At 37.4% G+C, this 14771-nt stretch overlaps 1 long non-coding RNA gene across 1 annotated transcript; it reads right to left on the bottom strand.

Annotated features, from left to right (window-relative positions):
• Positions 1–2216: 2216 nt before the first annotated feature.
• Positions 2217–13501, bottom strand: LOC109183649. The gene is made up of 3 exons (XR_002054586.1): positions 13366–13501; positions 13051–13335; positions 2217–2301 (listed from the first exon to the last, which is right to left on the bottom strand). It is a non-coding gene; the product is annotated as an uncharacterized LOC109183649 (long non-coding RNA).
• Positions 13502–14771: the final 1270 nt, after the last annotated feature.

The raw sequence follows: 14771 nt of genomic DNA, 5'->3' as shown, positions 1-14771 counted from the left end.
TATTCAACATACTAAAGAAATAAGTACTACTAAGTAATCAAAACCTAGGCAACCCAACTAGTATTTAGTACTAAAAAAACATACTTCATGCAAGACCTTAGAGCTAGAGCAATTATACTTACTCAAAATAACTACTTATTTAAAGAGACTCAATACTCATCTTGCTCTGTCATATTGACTTTTGCTAGTTTTGCCCTTGTGATGGTAGCACTGGTTTGCTCGGTGTCCTTGTTTTTCGCACACAAAACATCTTCCTTTGAACTTCTTGACTTTTCCACTCATTTTGTTGTAGACGATTCTGACACTTTGATTTTCAGTATCATTGGCACCGTACTTTTCTGACAGTGATTCCCAAATGACTTTTGCCGAGTATTGTTTGACATAGATGTCGAACAAATTGTCATTCATTTGTGACATAAGGTATCCTCTGGCTGCCGCATTGTCATTTCTAAACTGCATCAGAGTTACACCCGATTCTTGACTCGGAATGTAATCTATTTCAGGGTTGTATTCTCTCGATTCTTTACCGGAAGTGTAATCAGGTTCATGGTTAGCTTTTGTAGCACCAAGTGGAGAGAACACTGCTGGAGTAGGTACAGGTGCAACTGAATACAACAAGTAAACAAACTTTAATTGTTCAAAGATGATACACATTCTTTGAGCCCACCTTTTATAATTTTTTTCATCAAGCAGATCTTTGATAGATCGTGTATGACAAAAGGTGCCATAACGCTAAAGGTTGACTGTTCCTGAAATAACGCTTTTAACTGTTGGAGAATATTCACAACGTCAACGCGCGGGCGGGAAACCTTTTAAGAAGCACGGACACAACAGGTGTATGGTAGAAGGGAAATCTGTCCCGTGTTATAATAACACTGCCTTAAAAGCGTTATTTGCCCGGTAACGGTGCAGTTAGAACCCTGGCACACTTTCGACAGGCTACACATGTAACACCCCCGAATTTCAACAACTTTTAAAACCAATTAAAGCTTAGAAAAGAGATGCAGTCTAAACATTTTGAAGCCTTTGATATATGCTCTTATTTTATTTTAGTAAAAATATTTGAGCAATATCTATGCACAAATCATTTCATTCAATGTCATTAGTATTCAACATACTAAAGAAATAAGTACTACTAAGTAATCAAAACCTAGGCAACCCAACTAGTATTTAGTACTAAAAAAACATACTTCATGCAAGACCTTAGAGCTAGAGCAATTATACTTACTCAAAATAACTACTTATTTAAAGAGACTCAATACTCATCTTGCTCTGTCATATTGACTTTTGCTAGTTTTGCCCTTGTGATGGTAGCACTGGTTTGCTCGGTGTCCTTGTTTTTCGCACACAAAACATCTTCCTTTGAACTTCTTGACTTTTCCACTCATTTTGTTGTAGACGATTCTGACACTTTGATTTTCAGTATCATTGGCACCGTACTTTTCTGACAGTGATTCCCAAATGACTTTTGCCGAGTATTGTTTGACATAGATGTCGAACAAATTGTCATTCATTTGTGACATAAGGTATCCTCTGGCTGCCGCATTGTCATTTCTAAACTGCATCAGAGTTACACCCGATTCTTGACTCGGAATGTAATCTATTTCAGGGTTGTATTCTCTCGATTCTTTACCGGAAGTGTAATCAGGTTCATGGTTAGCTTTTGTAGCACCAAGTGGAGAGAACACTGCTGGAGTAGGTACAGGTGCAACTGAATACAACAAGTAAACAAACTTTAATTGTTCAAAGGATACACATTCTTTGAGCCCACCTTTTATAATTTTTTTCATCAAGCAGATCTTTGATAGATCGTGTATGACAAAATGTGCCATAACGCTAAAGGTTGACTGTTCCTGAAATAACGCTTTTAACTGTTGAGAATATTCACAATTAACGCGAAACCTTTTAAGAGCACGGACACAACAGGTGTATGGTAGAAGGAAATCTGTCCCGTGTTATAACACTGCCTTAAAAGCGTTATTGCCCGGTAACGGTGCAGTTAGAACCCTGGCACACTTTCGACAGGCTACACATGTAACACCCCCGAATTTCAACAACTTTTAAAACCAATTAAAGCTTAGAAAAGAGATGCAGTCTAAACATTAACATAAGAAAAGCGGCAGCTAACTACACCAATCGGGAGATGTTATGCCACACCTAAACAACAATAGGTGCACAGGCAAACACTAACCACTAAACAGTCTAACAAATCAACTACTTAGGCTCACAGGCCCTCAATAACTATTAAAGAGAGTCTAATCTATCTACAGGTCAATAACGCGCTCTCCAAAGCTACTCAACCTGTAAAAGATAAGGATAACACCCGGTCAGCGAATAATGCTGGTAACCCATCAACATGCCGTTATGTATCATAATATATACATAGATATAATCAAAAGCGTTTGAAACTGGAATACAATATATATCATTTTAAAGCCGAGAGAGGGAATCATCAATGGACTCATCAATCACACACAACAAAGGTCAAAGACCAACATACTCAACAAGACAATAGAACACAAGCAACAAGCTCAATAACAAGGTACAACATGCGACACACAACGAAGGATTCACAATAGACATGCTCTTAAGTAATGGAAGGTAAGATTCACACCATAACGAGTTCCAAGTCCACGTGGGACACTATCACACCAAGTCATATACCGTGGAGTCAGCACCACGGCTCGATTCATAGTGGATCAGTGTGGAGGCTCCAAATCATCAATAATCATGCTTCACGTGGTAATCGCAACGACCCGGATCACATGCACGTGTCATCGCAATGACAAGGACCGCAACCCAATGGAAACAGAGCTAGCAACTTTAAGTGTATACACCCCTATTGAGATTCCAAGCTCAACGGGTTAGTTACTATCTCTGGCAATGGGATGAGTTTCCCATGTTGCCCACAAGTCACAAGTAACCAAACGGCCATCCGGAGCTTCACTACCGGTCCGTTCACACATAAGTCCCCACACTATCCACTTTACCTGCTCAATCATCTCATCACATCAATCACCATCTCATCAAGAGTCAAAACACACGGAATCTAGAGATACAACAACACCTAGATTCCACACAAAGTGTGTACAACAACGGATACCCATCTGTACCTTGGAGATTAAGGTCCCATACCCTTAATCGTGCAATCAAGGTACAGCAATACCCATGTTTTTCATCACAGGAATCAATCAATGGATCACAACAAAGATATGACACTATACTCAACAAGGAAGGATTACAATCCGACACCAACGATGGTCAACACAAGTTGCCAACCTCAATAGGAAAGAACAAACCACACACACTAGCATTACAACATCAAACTAGCATGCATATCAAACGGGTAAACCAAAATAGTTCTAATAAACCACAAAGACTCAACATCAATCCAACGAATCACAAGGTTGGATCATAAGTACGATTCAAGACACCAAATCCTAACGTGGATTACTAACTCATCGTTCTAGACATACGAAACATCAAGAAGACTCACAAAAGCTCAATAATTCAACAACGAGAGGTCAAAACATCAAAAACCAAGAAGAAGGGATCACGGGGGACAAATCCCCGCAATCCCAAACATGTTCCCCGCGGGGGAACCACGGGTAGGGCTCCACCCGTGGTTCCACTCGCGGGTACACCCTGCACCCAAAAATCAGCATTCCTTGTTTTGCAGTTTTAAGGTCAAGTTCAAGTCCAAATGACCCCAAATCTTCCACACAACAAAGATATGACTTGAACCTATGAATAACTCATAAAATAGCATTTAATAACCCTAAAATACAAGCTCTAAAAATGCATCACCACAAGACAACGCATCAATCACTCAAACACATCAAGAATGTCACATAGAAGCCAATAATCATTATTATCAAGTGAAAATAGGTTTTGTGTAGCATGGGTTACCTCTTGTAGACCAAGAACACCTTCTTCAACCTTAAAGCAAGACCAAAGCTCCTCTAGATCAACCTAGCACTTCACCCACCACTAGATCTTCTACAAACTCCCAAAACCCACAAGGTAGAAGAAAGATTTAGAGAAAAGATGGGGGAATCTTGTAAGGAACCGTCGTTCCCCCTCAAATAGTCCCTCCAACAGAACCACCGATTTCATAGTACACGAGGGTACCGATCACACACACGGCAACACATGCCCTGGATAACACATGTTATCCCAGAAATAAACACGTGAACCTTACACAAAGGCCACAAATCCATAATCACGTCATGGCCACCACGAGGACCACTGCAATACCTTGGTGACTAGTGTCCCATACCACTAATCGTGCAATCCAGGTAAAGCCACACACACCACACCTCAACAGGAATCAATCAACGGATCACAACGAAGATATGAAACCATAATCAAGGAATGGGTCACAGCCCAACAACAACAACGATGAATAACACAAGTTATCATCAACCAATAAGAAGGTACAAACAACACACACGCTAGCATTTAAACACCGAACAAGCATGCTTATCAAACGGGTAAACCAAACGTAGTTCCGAATAACACACAAGACTCATCACGGTTCAACGAAACACAATGTTGAACACTTAGCACGATTCACGACACCAAAACCTACATGGATTCCTACCATATAGTTCTAGACATACGAAACATCGAGAAGACACTCAAATAGTTCCACAAAAGAACATCGGACAGTCAAAAGACCAAATACCGAGTCAAAAGAATCACGGAGAACAAATCCTGATTGTACACCAAAGTGTACACCGCGGGTGGACCCACGGGTAGACCCCTACCCGCAGTTCCGCCCGCGGGTACATTACCCACAAGCCTTGTTCCCCGCGGGTGGGGGCGGCGGGTAGGGCTCTGCCCGCCGTTCCGCCCGCGGGTATGTATACCTACACAAAATAATCCCTTCGGGGATTTTCATCACCAAGCTCAAATTCACGTCCAAAACATGCCAAAACTCACCAAATACAACCAAGTGACTTGAATCAAAGGAATAGCCAAGCAATGTCATACAAGAACCCTAAACACAAGCTCTAGATATGCATTTTCACAAGACAATGCATAAACACTCACATTTCATAGCAAAATCACATGTAGAATCCAAGAAATATTCATATAGGTAAGCAAAATAGATTTTGTAGAGCATGTGTTACCTCTTGTAGACAAAAACCTTGTCTTAACACCTCACCAAGCTCCTAACAAAGCTCACCGTCCAAACCCACTTCAAGAACACACTAAAAGATCATAAAGATTCTATCTTTAAGAAAAGACACCTTAGAAAACACTAAAAACACAAGATGAACATGGATCTTACCCTCCTAGATGCCCAAATGTATGAAAGGTAGAATCTTGGAGACAACTCTTGAAGTTTTGGCAAAGCTTCAACTTGGCTTGGAAGAAAAGCTATCTACCTTTTTAAAGAGAAGGTGGAGCTAGAATTTGGGGAGTGTAAGAAGAGAAATGAGGGTGTTCTATTAGGTTAGCTTACAATACTAACACAAGGTGAAAAGTCAAGAATACCCTTACTAACATGAAGGGGTGTAAGGAAACAAGGGAACTCCTTACAAAGCTCAAGGTACAACTTTGACTTTGGGGTTGACTAGTCAATTACTAGTCCCCGACTATTGAATTTTCAGGATTTAGGAATTAAATTACCAATTGAAATAGGATTAATTATTTAATTAATCCCTTAATCGAATTTGGATTTCGGGGTGTCACATCCTCTCCCCCTTCAAAGAAGCTTCGTCCCCGAAGCTTGGGTACGACGAATTAGAACAAACGGCAAAAAGGAACATCAATGTGACAAGAGTGTCAAGAACAATTTCTTTTGGTCAAAACCCCAAAAGATTCCACAAGATTTCAAGACAAGAAAGAATCCAAACAAGGATTAGCAAAAGTTAAAATAAACGGATAAATTGAGCATAACGAACTCTAGTCCCATCACAAACACCAACTTCTAACCAACAACTAGGAACTAGTCAACCAACTCAAAATGCCAACTACAAAACTAACTAAACAACAAAACAACAAGCAAGAAAAAGCATAAAAGCAAACAACGACTAAACGGTAACAACGGCTAAGAAGATAACAACAACTAAAGAAAAGCAAGCAAGACGGCCACAACCCCACTCTAGAAGGACTCGCTATCCGACTCTTCGGTGCTCTCCTCGGATTCTTCATCATCCTCTCCTCTGCGGCTTGAACTGGTCTCGATCTGATTTAGCCTTTGATGCACGGCGAAAAAACTGCGTCTTCATGAACGCGAAGCCTTCTTCGATCATGCGGTTCTGTTGACGAAGCAAGGTGACAACGCGCTCCTCATGCGTCATGGCATCATGCTCCTTCTTGGTGCGAGCTTCCCTCCTCCTTTGATTTTCTTCACTTTCAGAATCACTTTCTTCGGCCTCGGCAGCTTCCGGTGCTTCCACTTCTTCCTCATGGCCTACCTCACCTTCATCTTATTCATTGCCACCCAAACTCTGAACTGCGAGGTTTAACTTCCCGGCATGAATCCCAAGCTCGGCTGCCAACTCAGCTCTTTCCTCAGGGGCTTTCCTTGCCACTTCTTCAAGAGTGATGTAATCACTATCTTCCAACTGAAACAGATTGCAACTTCGAAGATTGGTGGCATCCAACACCAGCTTTCCCACGGCCTTCGGTAGATAACCATCAACACTCACACCTTTCCTAACCAGAATCCAGCTCAACACCATCCCATACGGTAGGCTTTTTCGGTTATGATCACGGCAGAAAACCATATGTTGCAACATCAAAGCTGGCAGGTTGAACTTGACCATATTCTTGAGGCAAAAGGCAAAGGTGCATTCCAACTTACCCAACAACTTACTTTTGTTGTTATTGGGTAACGAACAATCCGATACCAACATAACCAAGATCCTCTGTTCCGCAGACAACCACTTTTTCTCCGGCCTTGAAGCTTGAGTGTAACCACTCGTGCGACCCAACAAGTAACTCAAATAGTCCCGGTACCCCATGGTATCCGTACTAATCCACGATTTACCGCTATACTGAGCAACTCCTGAAGCAGATAGACTCAAAAGCTGAGCTAGCCTCTTTTCAGACAGAACTACCTTCACACCTCTCACTTTTGAAGTGATCTCAAGATTATCACCATCCTTTGTCACAACCATGTGACGATAAAATTCCTTAACCAAACTCGGGTAAGTCTCGGCCCTTATGGCGAGAAACCCATCCAACAAACCTTGGAATCTAAGCATATCCAACAAAGAATTAGAAAAAGATTCCGGGTCAAAGGCTTTACCTTCAAGAACAAGGTAATGGGTATCCACCGAGCCTCCATTAGATAGTTTGAATGGCCCGTCCTTTCCCTGGGCCAGGTCGATTCAGATTTTATCCAATTCAAGATCTTGTTGTTGTCCGGCTTTGATTTCTTCGAATAGTGTGGGTATGATTCTGAGATTAAATAGTTGGATTTCCGAATCTGTTAGTCCTTGCTCCACTATTTCCAATTTTAACCTTTGAAATTCTTTACATAGTTTGTCTGACAGTACCCACGTGGTGTTGAGCGAGTAGCTCATTTTTCGACTTAGTGCGTCTGCCACAACGTTAGCTTTCCCTTCGTGGTATTGAATATCCAAGTCATAATCTTTTATGAGTTCTAACCACCGTCGTTGTCGCATGTTCAGATCCTTTTGAGTGAAGATGTATTTCAGGCTTTTATGGTACGTGTAGATCTTGCATTGCACCCCGTATAGATAATGCCTCCAGATTTTTAGGGCGAATACAATGGCGGCTAGTTCTAGATCGTGTGTGGGGTAATTTTCCTCGTGGGTTTTGAGTTGTCTGGACGCGTATGCTATTACCTTGCCATTTTGCATTAGCACGTATTCCAGCCCCTTTTTAGAAGCATCGCTAAAAACTTCGAATCCTTCTATTCCCGAGGGTAGTGCTAATACTGGGGCTGTGGTCAGCCTCTCCTTCAATTCCTGAAAAGCCGAAGCACAATTGACGTCCCATTGGAAGGGGATTTCCTTCTTCATGAGCCTTGTCAGGGGTTGGGCTATTTTGGTAAAATCGGGTACAAATCTTCGATAGTAACCGGCTAGCCCAAGGATGCTCCTAACCTCTGGAACTGCCTTTGGTGCGGGCCATTCCTTGACTGCGCGAATCTTGGTTGGATCTACCCTGATCCCCTCATTGGTTATCACATGGCCCAGAAATGCCACGATGTCCTTCCAGAATTCGCATTTAGAGAGTTTGGCGTATAGTTGATTTTCCCTCAGGGTTTGTAAGGTTGTGCGGAGATGCTTCTCGTGTTCCTCCTTGGCGTGTCCCTTTTGGCTACCGTCAACAACAATGGTGTGGGGGAGGGGGGGCACTTGCCGACTGTGGCTGAGGCACCACCCCCTCCCCCATCTGGCGCCCTCTTCCATTCCAAACCAAGCCCAAACCTTGCAATTTGAGTTGTTATTGCACTGATTATGGTTCACACAACTGTATATACCATAAATAAAAAAGTACATTATTTAAGTACTGAAAATACATTATTTTGTATATTATCATATAATGTACGAAGTAAACAAATATTCTATTTTTAGTATATTAAAATTGTATCTTCTATTCAGAGATAGTACATTATTTGAGTATTGAAAATAAATTATTTTGTATAATGTACATTCAATACTCAAATAATGTACTTTAAGTTTATTAAAAATATACTCCATCTATTCCATTTTATCTGTTCTACTTACTATTAATTGGTCAAACCAACTCTTTATTTTTTGCTTGATGGTTTTATCGGGACCGGGTCCACCATAAACGAGACGTAGAGGTATAGAACGGAGGTAAGAAAATAACAGCTTTATTACCCGGGGCGCTAGGCCCAAAATAGTACGTCACAAAGCCGAGGTACAGGCACAAAATGGTGGCCCAAATACAAAGAACAATGCCAGAAGATGGGCTATAGCTAAATATGCTACTGAAAAAAAAATCGAACCTAAACAAGGGGTTTGAGAACATAAGATCAAGACTACTAGACCATAGTGCTTGTAGTGTTCAGACATGTCCTTGATAGGAAGCCAGGCACCCTATTTATTGCTTGACCCCCATGTCTTGCACCCTCTACGTGTACGTTCTCAGACTGACTCAATTCGGAGGCTTCCACGTGCCCCACGTCTCTCATCCACATACTATCACTACGCACACGCTGTCCAATCACCTCCGCCATGCACTCCCATGCAACACCTCCCCACCCCCTCACGCCACACCCTGGAAATGGGGAGGGGGGCGCACAACTGGCGCAAAGCCGCGCCGCCTGTGCGCTGGCCGCGCCTAGGCCGGCCGAGTCCAATTAGCCACCCGCGGGGGCCCCTGTTCGACATTGATTGCCGCGATAGACTAGCAGCGAGGGGGTGCGACCCTGCGACAGTGGCGCACTGGCCATGTCACCAGGCACGTTTGACGCCCGCGACCCGGCCGAGCCCCCGCTGTCGCCGGCGACACCCACGTCGGACCATCTTCCTCCCCCGAGACCCTTTCGGCCAACGCTAATCCCCCACCTCCATTTACCTTGGCCCAATACCGCGAGCCCCAACAGATCTTGAGCGCATATCCTATATCCCTATTATTGCTTATTTTCTTTAGTATTTTTTTTTTTACTTATTCTTAAATTTAATTTTTTGTTTTAATAGTACTTTTAGTGTAGTTTCTAAATATATAAATTTTGTATACTAATACTAAACTTAATATTATGAAAAATTGAATTAAAAATAACATCAGTCAAGTCTCGTTAACCTAACCAGAGACATAAAATAGGACATAGGGAGTATTTTTTTTATAATTCACACAGTACTATGTGGACCATGGTCCACATAATAATTTGCCTTGCAATTTGATCCCTTGCCCCCAAGCCCAAATTCCATGCCTAACTCAATTCAATCGTTATATCGCGCACTAGGGCGCACAATGCATTGTGCGCCCCGCCCTGCCAAAATGACGTCGTTTTGTTAAGTTGTGTGGAGAGTTGATGCGATGGAGTTTATGTGTATTCTGTTATACAATTATGTACATTCTATTATAAAATTATATACATTCGAAACAGAGAATTTTTTTTTTTAAGAGTTAAGAGTTTATATGTATCATGTATTATGTTAGATTATGTGTATTATCCTTTCAAAAAAGATTATGTGCATACTGTTATACAATTACATACATTCTATTATACAATTATGTACATTCTATTATACACTTATGTACATTCGAAACCTGTGATTTTTTTTTAAGAAGTTAATTGCAAACACAAGAAACAAAATTTCCAAAAAAAAAAATACAAAATAACATCGTTTTAGGTCAGGACGCACAATACATTTTTGCGCCCTGGTGCATGATATAATTTGCCTGCTCAATTCCATTTATCAATCAACTCCACTTGGACTCCAATTAATTAGCCTGATAAGCCCATGGTCCATCAACTTTTTTTTAGTACATCAATATTGTTTAATTTCTTCCCCTACTTTAATTAATTTAATATCTATACTTTACAAAGTGTTTAAAAAAAAAAAAAAAACTACATTGCCGCCCCGCAAGAAGAAACCATCGCTGACGATAGCATTTTTAATATTTTATTTTATTTTAAAAATAAAATATTGGAATCTTAATAAAAGCTACAGTACAAGTTTAGTTATGGTCCTTTCTTATATTAAAATTATGAATATATGAATTAAATTGCGAGTAATATTCAAATGATAATAGTTCTATGACTTGAATAACGTTTTAGACGGCAGAACACAGGCAGGAACGGAGCCAGAAAACTTGAGTTGGGGGGGCCGGTGTAGTAGAGAAAATTTACAATTTTAGCCGACATTATAATTAATCGTACCATATTATTATATATACCATACATTATTGTGATTATTACTGATAATAATTTCTAATTATACTATGTGTAATAAAGTATGAAATACATAATTATATGAGTACGATCGACACATGTGCCGATCATTACTTTATAAATTTTTCACATAACACAAAATATAATAATAACAATAGCAACAACATTTATTAAATATATATTCTCTTAACATCAAATAAAAAGATTTTTCAATTATTTTGTCACCAAATTTTTTCATAATTAACTGATATTCATTTCATTGATTAACTGAATATTTCAAAATTTGAGAGATAAAAGACAAAAACCAAGACGAATTAAACATTCAATATTAATTTTTGTCAATTTCAAAACTAATCATTTAAAGTTTTAAACTAGCAAATGTACATCTTAAAAATGTAAATAAACATTTAAAACACACAATAAATCACTAATTAATTAATCAACATTACTAATAAAATCAAAGCATATATCTCTGATTTGGAGATTTTTTAAAATTAAAATGTATACTTGATTCTCTTCATTATTAAAATCTTGATAAAAGAAATAAGATAATAAAGAAAAATTTTAATTTTAATTATATGATTTATTTTTTTTATTTAATGAAAAATAGTGAACTTTAATATATATTTTGAGTTCATTTAATATAAACATAATAGATTGTTTTATTTTAAAAAAAATAGAGGGGGGCCAAAAGTATATTTTATCTCTACTATATCAATATATACATACATATTTGTTAAAAAATTTAGGGTGAGGGTAAGGGTGGGGATGAGGTGAGGGGGGCCAGGCCCCCCTACCCCATCACGTAGCTCCGTCACTGAACACAGGAAAAAGATATTATTAAACTTGCAATCATTTTGTGTGATGATTATTTTATTTTATCTTCTGTTCACATCCTTATCATGATATTTAAATAATATACATTATATGCTACCATATTCATTGATCATTGGCACATATTTACAAATAAATTTAAATCTAATTTACAACTTTTAATGTTAATACATGAGGATGAATTTTAATTGGGAGTGATGGATTCTATCATTTTCTAAAAATAATAAGGTAAAAATAGAAAAAATAAAAGTTAAGAATTTATTTTTGAAACAATAAGCTAGTAAGTTTTTTTAAATGAACTATTATTTTAAGGAAAATGCTAAGCATCATACAATTGTCTATCACAATCAGTCACTCACAAATATATAATTGTTGGATTTCACTCAAAGTGCACATTCAGATAACAGTAATAGTCTTTTCCATAAACCAACTATACAATTGTCACATCAAAAGTAGTCTCTTGTGAGTGGTAAATACAGGAGTGTATATCATGATCTTTATTTTGAACTTAATTATTTTATTTACGACTACTATATATACAAACTTAACAAAGAATGTATATAAAAATTATATTTTATTTACTTGATCATTCTTTTGGCAACTTAATCATAAAAATCGTAACCAAGCCCATCTATCATCCGTAATTATTATCGTTAATGAAGACTTGAAGACTTGAAGAGAAGGCCAAAGCCCTTATGTATAAATATATAATCCATCAACATCAACTTGGAAAGTACTTTTGAATTGAATAAAATTAATTTGTTGTCAATAATGAAGCTTTATTCTCATTTTTGTGGGTTATATTACTTTATCACTATATATCTTTTGCCCTGCCTGTTGGCCTGTTATTCTGGACCCTTTCAATTATATTATTATTTTCTGGTATACCTTATCTCTATAATGTCGGTCACCGGTTGAACCTCCGGCGAATGTCATAACTAGACTGTGGTCATATTTGATAACTTAGTTAGTTTATCTGTCAATTTTAATTTATTTGACCGTTGTTAATTATTTGATTTGATTAAAGACGTTTAATTAATTAAATTTTTTTTGTAATAATTTATTGTTTTAATTAAAATGTTAAAATTTAAAAAGATGTTCAAAAAATTTTTAATTTTGGATCAGATTTTTGAGAAAGTCATTTTGAATGTAATCAGTTATAGCGAACAACTAATTTACTAAATATCTTCCTGCAATCAGCTAATGCTATCAACTAGTTAAACTCATTAACTAAATCAGCTAACCACAATTTACCAAACAGAGTGTGTTTTTCTTTGAGTATACTTAACTAAAGCACTGGGTTTGTTCCAAAAACAAGTGAAAAGAAGCAAAAATAACAGAGAAAGTTTGGAAAGGAAACTCACTTGTGATATCCAACAATCTTTCTTCGACTTCTCCCATGGCAGTTTAGGAGATGGAAACAACAGAAACCTGAAGACCCTTTGGTGCTTTGATACAGAAAAGCGCAGTGTAAATATTTGGATGGGTGGAGACAACAAGATATGGAGAACGTAACAATACAGGTTATATATAATATGAAGGGTAGTCTCAGTCGTCCATGGGGATGGCTATAAGGAATATGAGTAATGTAGGAAAAGGGGAAAAGGAATGTCACCATATGATAAAGGGATAAAAGAGATCAGAAAATTCTCAAAAAAAAAAAAAAAAAAAACAACAACTGAAAATATAAAATATTTCATCTCTCTGTAAGCTTACATATTACAACTATTTACAGTAGTATAGAGGATATGATAAAAGATAGTTTTAAATGCTGCACCTTTGGGGGAATAAACAGAATTTTGGGAAATAGGAAATCTCATAGTATCTAAGTAAAATTATTAACTATTATTAATGCATTTCATCGTCCAATCTTAATATGAGAATATATACTGCCAGTTTTTAGAGATAACTCTTGAATTTTGCCGTGCATTTGTTCTCTATCATGTTGGATATTTTGTTGGTAAAACTCAATAATAATCCTTTATTATTTTATAGAAAAACGGAAAGGATGATTGGATATGATGGGAAGAACGAAAGATTATGGAGCGAAGAGGTTTAGTAGGAATTGAGCTAAACACTCTTTCCTTAAAACCTTATTTGCTACCTTCCACAAATGCTAAGAGCGTTGTAGCCTAGGTTTCTGAGGCTAAAACGTGCTACAGTTCAATCGTTTGAGCACTCAAACTTTGAACCCGGCGAACTAGAGTAAGGCTTCGAACACAGTTAGGCTAAGAAAGGAGGGGCCGTTTACTAACTGAAAATTTCTGAGAATTTCCGAAAACTGGAAAATAGAAAACAGAAAACATGTTTACTAATACAGTTTTCCATTTTGAAAACTGAAAATAATTTATGGAAATTTTTGAAAAACTGAAACACACTTAAAAACTGTTTTCGAAATTGATAACAGAATCATCTATCATCTATTTAGTTATATGTCACTATACCCACATTATTATGATTACATTCATTATCATCTTATTTTACTTATCACTATCTTCTATCTTTTCTACTTACTTTACTTATTGAAACATAATTTATTTACTTACACTTTAAAGTTAGACATTATTTACATTATTAAAATTAAGAAATTAAACTCTATATAATGTTTTAGATTTTGATTAAACTCAATAGATTATTAGTTAGAATCCTTTTAATCATGTTACATCATAATACAAGTTCGGTCCTGATATCGGATATTGAAATTTCACATATATTAGAATTCAAAGTAAAAGTTATATATATTCATATACATGTCATTCAAATGAATATATCTAAAAAAATATTTTAAATATTAGCTCAAAAAATATTAATATTATCTAAACTAAATTTTAGGTGAAAAATGAAAAATTAGAAAATAGAAAACAGAAAATAGTTTTCAGTTAGTAAACAAGTTTCTAAACAGAAAACAGAAAACGGAAAATAGAGAATGAAAACTGAAAACTTAGAAAACAGAAAACAGAGAACAGTTTTCTGTTGGTAAACGGACCCCTTCTTATATAGGGTTGGAGAAGTTGAATAGCTTCATTATGACCATTAAAACTGACATAGAGCCTAGTTTTGTAACACCTGAAACAGCCCACTAACT

Source organism: Ipomoea nil, unplaced genomic scaffold, assembly GCF_001879475.1.
Source record: "Ipomoea nil cultivar Tokyo-kokei standard unplaced genomic scaffold, Asagao_1.1 scaffold1149, whole genome shotgun sequence".
NCBI classification, from domain to species: domain Eukaryota; kingdom Viridiplantae; phylum Streptophyta; class Magnoliopsida; order Solanales; family Convolvulaceae; genus Ipomoea; species Ipomoea nil.
The sequence above is the reverse complement of the archived record's forward strand: the minus strand, read 5'-3'. Positions and strand labels throughout refer to the sequence as shown.